The sequence below is a fragment of the Pristiophorus japonicus genome, chromosome 6 (genome assembly GCF_044704955.1).
Source record: "Pristiophorus japonicus isolate sPriJap1 chromosome 6, sPriJap1.hap1, whole genome shotgun sequence".
Classification (NCBI taxonomy): domain Eukaryota; kingdom Metazoa; phylum Chordata; class Chondrichthyes; family Pristiophoridae; genus Pristiophorus; species Pristiophorus japonicus.
The window spans coordinates 144948530-144957229 of NC_091982.1; positions in this window are offsets into that span (position 1 = coordinate 144948530).

The window sequence follows — 8700 nt, forward strand, 5'->3', positions numbered from 1 at the left end:
ACACACCTTTCATTGGATTACACCGGATATATGGCACAGAAACAGGCCATTCGGCCCAACCAGTCCATGCCGGCGTTTATGCTCCACTCGAGCCTCCCCCGTCTTTCCTCATCTAACTTTATCAGCATAACCCTCCATTCCCTTCTCTCTCATATTGTCTAGCCTCCTCTTAAATGTGTCTGTGCTGTTTGCCTCAACTACTCCCCGTGATAACAAGTTCCACATTCTCACCACTCTTTGGGTAAAGAAGTTTCTTCTGAATTCCCTATTGGATTTCTTGCTGACAATCTTATATTGATGGCCTCTAGTTTTTGCTCGTCCCCACAAGTGGAAACATTCTCTCTGTGTCCACTCTCAAATCCTTTCATAATTTTAAAGACCTCTATTAGGTCACCCCTTAGCTTTCCTTTTTCAAGCAAAAAGAGACCCAGCCTGTTCATCCTTTCCCGATATGTATAACCTCGGATTTTGGTATCATCCTTGTAAATCTTCCCTGCATCCTCCCATGCCTCTATATCCTTTTTATAATATGGCGACCAGAATTGTACACAGTGCCCCAAGTGTGGTCTAACCAAGGTTCGATACAGGTTTAGCATAACTTCCCTATTTCAGTTACCAAAGAAACCTTCCAGTGATGTGGCTCATACTAGAAAATGGAAGGACGAATAAAGTTTTCCAGCACTTGCACGATGCAATGATCATTGGCCTGTTCTGGGAGGCAGGGTGGCCATTTATATAGCAATGTCAGTCAGGGCCCTTCACGCTCGCCTCTCCAAACAGTTGTGTTTGAAGGATAATGAAGCTCTTGGTGAAATGATCATTGAGATAGTCGGCCCAGAATCAGCGGAGTCCAGTGGAGAGTGAGCACAGCCACTTTTTCTTCCTCCTCAACCTGTTACACATTGAGGCACTCTGTCAATAAGAAACTTAGCATTCACAGCAAAATCATAACCCACCATGTCTCGATGAAACATATTTGTTAGGGTGCAGCAGCCTTGTGGTTATGGCATTGGACCAACCACCCAGAGGTGTGGGTTCAAACCCTACTATGGAAAGGTGTGACATTGAATTGAATAAATTGGCGTAAATTGCTGGATTGTTGTGGAAAAATCTCAACTGGTTCAGTAATGTCCTTCAAGCACGAGAAACTGCAACCCCTATCTGGTCTGGCCTACCTGCGACTCCTGTCCCATACCATGTTCATGATTCGCCATGCCCACAATGCAACAAGGGATGGACAATAGACATAGATAGACATAGAAAATAGGTGCAGGAGTAGGCCATTCGGCCCTTCTAGCCTGCACCGCCATTCAATGAGTTCATGGCTGAACATGCAACTTCAGTACCCCATTCCTGCTTTCTCACCATACCCCTTGATTCCCCTAGTAGTAAGGACTTCATCTAACTCCTTTTTGAATATATTTAGTGAATTGGCCTCAACAACTTTCTGTGGTAGAGAATTCCACAGGTTCACCACTCTCTGGGTGAAGAAATTCCTCCTCATCTCGGTCCTAAATGGCTTCCCCCTTATCCTTAGACTGTGTCCCCTGGTTCTGGATTTCCCCAACATTGGGAACATTCTTCCTGCATCTAACCTGTCTAACCCTGTCAGAATTTTAAACGTTTCTATGAGGTCCCCTCTCATTCTTCTGAACTCCAGTGAATACAAGCCCAGTTGATCCAGTCTTTCTTGATAGGTCAGTCCCGCCATCCCGGGAATCAGTCTGGTGAACCTTCGCTGCACTCCCTCAATAGCAAGAATGTCCTTCCTCAGGTTAGAAGACCAAAACTGTACACAATACTCCAGGTGTGGCCTCACCAAGGCCCTGTACAATTGTAGCAACACCTCCCTGCCCCGGTACTCAAATCCCCTCGCTATGAAGGCCAACATGCCATTTGCTTTCTTAACCGCCTGCTGTACCTGCATGCCAACCTTCAATGACTGATATACCATGACACCCAGGTCTCTTTTCCTAATCTGTCACCATTCAGATAATAGTCTGTCTCTCTGTTTTTACTACCAAAGTGGATAACCTCACATTTATCCACATTATACTTCATCTGCCATGCATTTGTCCACTCACCTAACCTATCCAAGTCTCTGCAGCCTCATAGAATAATTACTGGCTCTACCTGGTCTCAGGAACAAATAAAAACAATAGTTTCAACAACAACAGCCTGTATTTATATAGCGCCTTTAACTCAGTGAAATGTCCCAAGGCGCTTCACCGGAGTATTGTGAGATACAAAATTTAACACTGAGCCACATAAGGAGAAATTAGGGCAGGTGACCAAAAGCTTGATCAAAGAGGTAGGTTTTAAGGAGCTTCTTGAAGAAGGATAGAGAGGTGGAGAGGTTTAGTCAGGGAGTTCCAGAGCTTGGGGCCCAGGCAACAGAAGGCACAGCCACCAATGGTTGAGCGATTATAATCAGGGATGCTCAAGAGGGCAGAATTAAAGCGCAGATATCTCGGGGGGGTGGGGGGGGTGGTGGTAGGTGCTGGAAGTGATTACAGAGATAGGGAGGGGGCGAGGCCATGGAGGGATTTGAACACAAGGATGAGAATTTTGAAATCGAGGCATTGCTTAACCGGGAGCCAATGTAGGTCAGTGCGCACAAGGGTGATGGATTAGCGGGACGGTGTGAGTTAGGACACGGGCAGCTGAGTTTTGGATCATCTCTAGTTTACATAGGGTAGAATGTGGGAGGCCAGCCAGGAGTGCATTGGAGTAGTCAAATCTAAAGGTAACAAAGGCATTGATAAGGGCTTCAGCAGCGGATGAGCTGAGGTAATGGTGGAGACAGGCGATGTTACGGAGGTGGAAATAGGCGATCTTCATTATGCTGCGGATATGTGGCCGGAAGCTCATTTCAGGATCAAATATGTCACCAAGGTTGCGAACAATCTGGTTCACCCTCAGACAGAAGTTAGGGAGAGGGATGGAGTCAGTGGCTAGGGAACGGAGTTTGTGGTGGGGACTGAAAACAATGGCTTTGGTCTTCCCAATATTCAATGGGAGAAGATTTCTGCTCATCCACAACTGGATGTCGGACAAGCAGCCTTACAATGTAGAGACTGAGGAGGGATCGAGAGAAGTGGTAGTGAGGTAGAGCTGGCCAAGGAGTGTGTTGCAGATAATTTAAGGGTTGTTCCTCAGGGCTCCCTCAGTGTCTCGGAGGAACTACAAGCCTTTCTCCTTATAACACACAGCAACACTCATTCCACCCGGAGCAAGCATCTCCACTCCATGGGTTCGAGCAGTGAGGACCAGGTGAAACACAGCACAAGCGGTTGGCAGCGAGTGCAAGGAATGGGTCGAGTGTTGCTATCTTAGATGCTGCCTGGTATGAGGGTATACAAATACGAAGAAAGACTTGGAAAAATTGGGGTTGTTATTGTTAGAACAGAGGGGTAGATTAAGGGATGATTTGATAGCGGTGTTTAAAGTAATGAAGGGATGGGACATAATAGGCAGAAACAGTCTATTTCCATAGATTGAAGGGTCTGGAACAAGGGGTTATAGATGTAAGAAAGAATGTAAGAGAATTAGGCCAGAGAGCAGGAGAAACCTTTTTGCATAAAGGGTTGTGAGGCTGTGGAGTTTGTCATGTATCATACATGGCTACTGTTGGTACTATCACAAAGTGTTCCACCAGAGGGCACAGCAGTGGGAGACTTGTAGGTTACTTGTACAGGTGTGCCTGGCCTAGTATAAAAGGCAGGCCACCAGTTGTGATGCTCACTCTGGAGTTAACTAATAAAGGACTAAGGTCACTACAGTTCAAGTACAACACATTGCCTCTGGAGTCATTACTAGAGCATCTAAGGACACAACAATTGGCGACGAGATTACGAACTTTTACGTGGAAATGGCTACCCTTGGTACGTTGCAGCAGTTCGCCGATTGTGATGATTGGGACATCTTTATGGAGAGGCTAGAACATTTCTTCACAGCAAATGACCTGGCAGGAGATGACCCGGCCACACTGGCTGATAAACGGCGAGCTATCTTGCTAACCAGTTGTGGGCCCACCGTCTATGGCCTTGTCAGGGACTTGCTGGCACCAGCGAAGACAACGACCAAGTTGTACAAGGAGCTCGTAACACTGATCCATGAGCAACTCAAGCCCAAGGAGAGCATCCTCACAGCCAGGCACCGGTTCTGCACCCACCAAAGGTCAGGAAGTTGCGAAGTACGTCGCAGACCCCAGGAGGCTGGCGGCACCGTGCGAGTTCGGCACCCACCTCAACGAAGCGCTGCGGGACATTTTTGTCATTGGAATTGGCCATGAGGGCCTTCTTCACAAGCTACTGTCAGTGGATACCACAGTCACACTGCAGTAGGTCATCTCTGTGAGCCAGTCATTCACAACCTCGACCTGCAGTTCTAGGCAGATGACTCACCCTCAGGACTCAAACCCAGCAGGTACAGTGCACAGAGTGGTGTCGTTTAGAAGCTGGACTGTACAGCGCAAACCCTCTCAGGGAAGAGAGAACAGGCTCCCGAGTCTGCAGAGGGGGGCTAATCGAGTAGCACCATGCTGGAATTGTGGAGGGAATCACAGGGCTCACCAGTGCCATTTTAAAGGCTGCAACACAAAGGGCCACCTCCAGCGAATGTGTAAAAGAAATATGACTCACTGTGTCAATGAAGAGTCTGCAGATGGCCAGGAATTCAGTGTGGATTATGAATCGATAGACAGAGAGGCAGCTCAGTCCCACGGGGAGGTACGTAGCATGTTTACCTGCACCACCGAAGATGGAAGTTGAGATAGATGGCGTTCCAGTCTTCATGGAAGTGGACACAGGGGCGAGCCAGTTAGTGATGAATTAAGGAGCCTTTGAGAGGCTATGGGACAATCAAACTGAACGACCCGAGTTGGTCCCGGTTTAGGCAAAGCTGCACACCTACACCGATGAAATCATCCCTGTCGTTGGTAGTGTGAATGTAAAGGTACTCCATGATGGCGTGGTGCACAAGTTACCTCTGTGGATTGTTGCAGGTGATGGATCAACACTGCTCAGCAGAAGGTGGATGGAAAAGATCCATTGGAAATGGGAAGACTTCACCCCTCCAGCGATCGAAGCCCCCCGCGCTCAGAGGCAAAGCTGGCTCTCGCCTCAGGGTGGACCTGGCACCGGAGAGCAGACCAGCACAGCACCCGAGGCACAGACCGCTCGGCACGACTGCGTGGAGATGATCCAGCTGAGACGACCCGAACGCACCTTCCAGGCTCCAGTGGCAGGACTCCGGAGGAAGAAAATCGGATCCAAAGACGACTTCCCAGCTTCGGTGGCAGAACCCGGGGAGAAGAGGATCACCGCAGTCGACATCGTGGATGGAGGAAAGATGGCACCCAAATCATGAGGTGAGGCGCTGAAGACAAAGATGGCCACGGCCAGACCACGAGGTGCAGCGCTGATGGAGCAACACGTGGCACTAAATGGAGAAGCGGATTGGGGTAAAGAAAGCAAGGCTCTCTTAAAGGAGGCTGGCAACCCACCACACTTAAAGGGACAGTTCCACACACTTAAGCAATGTAATAATTGTAAGTCAGAGGAAAAAAGTGTAATTGATCATGTAAAATGTGCAACTGATAATCTGAATTATATATACGCAACCAGCGAGGAAAAGTCATGCGATTATGTAAAATGTGTAATTGATAATCTGAACTGTGCACATACAAACAGCGAGAAAAAGTCACGCGATCGCAATCGGACCCACAGTGTGTCCAGCATAAGTATTTGAAAAGTTGTGCGATGCAGGGTTTCAACTGCACACAACCAATGCAGCGAGCAAACACCCATCGGGAGCACACAGGTCCAGCGAGCTACCCAATGCTATAGCCTGTGTCCCGGGAACCAGAATCATGCACCATGGAGCGTGACCACAAGCAGCCGACACACACGAGCTGCAGAGCAAGCAACCTTAGCAGGGCAACAGCACCGGTATCGATACCATGCCCCTGATTGGCTCCACCTCTCAGGCACCTGATGGCATGAATTGCCACGAGCCTGAAGGAGCAGACTAAGGCGCAGTCTCCAAACTCCATCGCCACCAAGGTCGTACCAGTAGATGTAGGGTCACCCGCCACAATTCCCCCAAAGGAAATCGGCACCAGCCAGGATCGCAAACCAAACAATGCCCAGGCCAATGAGTCAGCAGTTCCCTGTGCACTGCTAGACAACAGCTCCTCAGGGAGCAGCAGCGACCCAGGGTGCAAAGAAAGGACAGGGAGGTCACAGAAGGAGGAACTGAAGGATCTCCTTATTAGGCAGGAAATTGTGTTAGGGAAATTGATGGGACTGAAGGCCGATAAATCCCCGGGGCCTGATAGTCTGCATCCCAGAGTACTTAAGGAAGTGGCCCTAGAAATAGTGGATGCATTGGTGATCATTTTCCAACAGTCTATCGACTCAGGATCAGTTCCTATGGACTGGAAGGTAGCTAATGTAACACCACTTTTTAAAAAAGGAGGGAGAGAGAAAACGGGTATTTATAGACCGGTTAGTCTGACATCAGTAGTGGGGAAAATGTTGGAATCAATTATTAAAGATGAAATAGCAGCGCATTTGGAAAGCAGTGACAGGATCGGACCAATCAGCATGGATATATGAAAGGGAAATCATGCTTGACAAATCTTCTGGAATTTTTTGAGGATGTAACTAGTAGAGTGGACAAGGGAGAACCAGTGGATGTGGTGCATTTGGACTTTCAAAAGGCTTTTGACAAGGTCCCACACAAGAGATTGGTGTGCAAAATTAAAGCACATGGTATTGGGGGTAATGTACTGAAGTGGATAGAGAACTGGTTGGCAGACAGGAAGCAGAGAGTCGGGATAAACGGATCCTTTTCAGAATGGCAGGCAGTGACTAGTGGAGTGCCGCAGGGCTCAGTGCTGGGATCACAGCTCTTTACAATATACATTAATGATTTGGATGAAGGAACTGAGTGTAATATTTCCAAGTTTGCAGATGACACTAAACTGGGTGACGGTGTGAGCTGTGAGGAGGACACTAAGAGGCTGCAGGGTGACTTGGACAGGTTAGGTGAGTGGGCAAATGCATGGCAGATGCAGTGTAATGTGAATAAATGTGAGGTTATCCACTTTGTGGGCAAAAACAGGAAGGCAGAATATTATCTGAATGGCGGCAGATTAGGAAAAGGAGGTGCAACGAGACCTAGGTGTTATGGTACATCAGTCATTGAAAGTTGGCATGCAGGTACAGCAGACGGTGAAGAAGGCAAATGGCATGTTGGCCTTCATAGCTAGGGGTTTTTTGTGTAGGAGCAGGGAGGTCTTACTGCAGTTGTACAGGGCCTTGGTGAGGCCTCACCTGTAATATTGTGTTCAGTTTTAGTCTCCTAATCTGTGGGAGGACGTTCTTGCTATTGAGGGAGTGCAGAGAAGGTTCACCAGACTGGTTCCTGGGATGGCTGGACTGACATATGAGGAGAGACTGGATCGACTGGGCCTTTATTCACTGGAGTTTAGAAGGATGAGAGGGGATCTCATAGAGACATATAAAATTCTGACGGGACTGGACAGCTTAGATGCAGGAAGAATGTTCCTGATGTTGGGGAAGGCCAGAAAAAGGGGACACAGTCTTAGGATAAGGGGTAAGTCATTTAGGACTGAGATGAGGAGAAACTTTTTCACTCAGAGAGTTGTTAACCTGTGGAATTCCCTGCCGCAGAGCGTTGTTGATGCCAGTTCATTGGATATATTCAAGAGGGAGTTAGATATGGCCCTTATGGCTAAAGGGATCAAGGGTTATGGAGAGAAAGCAGGAAAGAGGTACTGAGGGAATGATCAGCCACGATATTATTGAATGGTGGTGCAGGCTCAACGGGCTGAATGGCCTACTGCTGCACCTATTTTCTATGTTTCTATGAACCAGCCCGACGCTAGGGGCCACGGCAATAGCCCCGACAGCAGGCTACGTGAGCCAACCAGGTTCGCACTGCCAGCACCAGGCACTGAGCCGCCACCAGACTGCAGGGACACAACCCAGCAGCTCCGGAACTAGCTTATCCTCACACACCGGTCACTGCATCGATAAGGCATCTAACGTACTTGTCGCACCATGGAACCACAAATATAATGCAAAACCCACTTTCCTGAACTTGAATGTACATGAATGCTAGGAGCCCCCGCCATAATCAATGTGTGTGGTGGGTGGGGGCGGGGGAGAATGGAGTGGTCAGGGACACACACACACAAACAGCAACCACCAGCACCCTACTGCAACAACCACTCACCCAAGATTGAAATGACCTGCCAAGGGTCAACCAGATAAAGCCCACATAGAGCTAAACCCAGAGCACAGTCAGTGCAGAGGTGATTTGCACTGAGGGCTCGGGGGGAGTGATGTCATGTATCCTACATGGCCACTGTTGGTACTATCACAAGTTGTGCCACCAGAGGGCACAGCAGTGGGAGACTCGTAGATTACCTGTACAGGTGTGCCAGGCCTAAAATAAAAGGCAGGCCACCAGGTGTGATTCTCACCCTGGAGTTAACTAATAAAGGACTAAGGTCACTACAGTTCAAGTACAACACATTGCCTCGTGGAGTCATTATCAGAGCATCTAAGTTCACAACAGAGTTAGTGATTGAAGCAAAGACCATATCAACATTTAAGAATAGGTTCGATGGATGATTGAAAGAATGGGATCTAAAGGGATATGGGAACG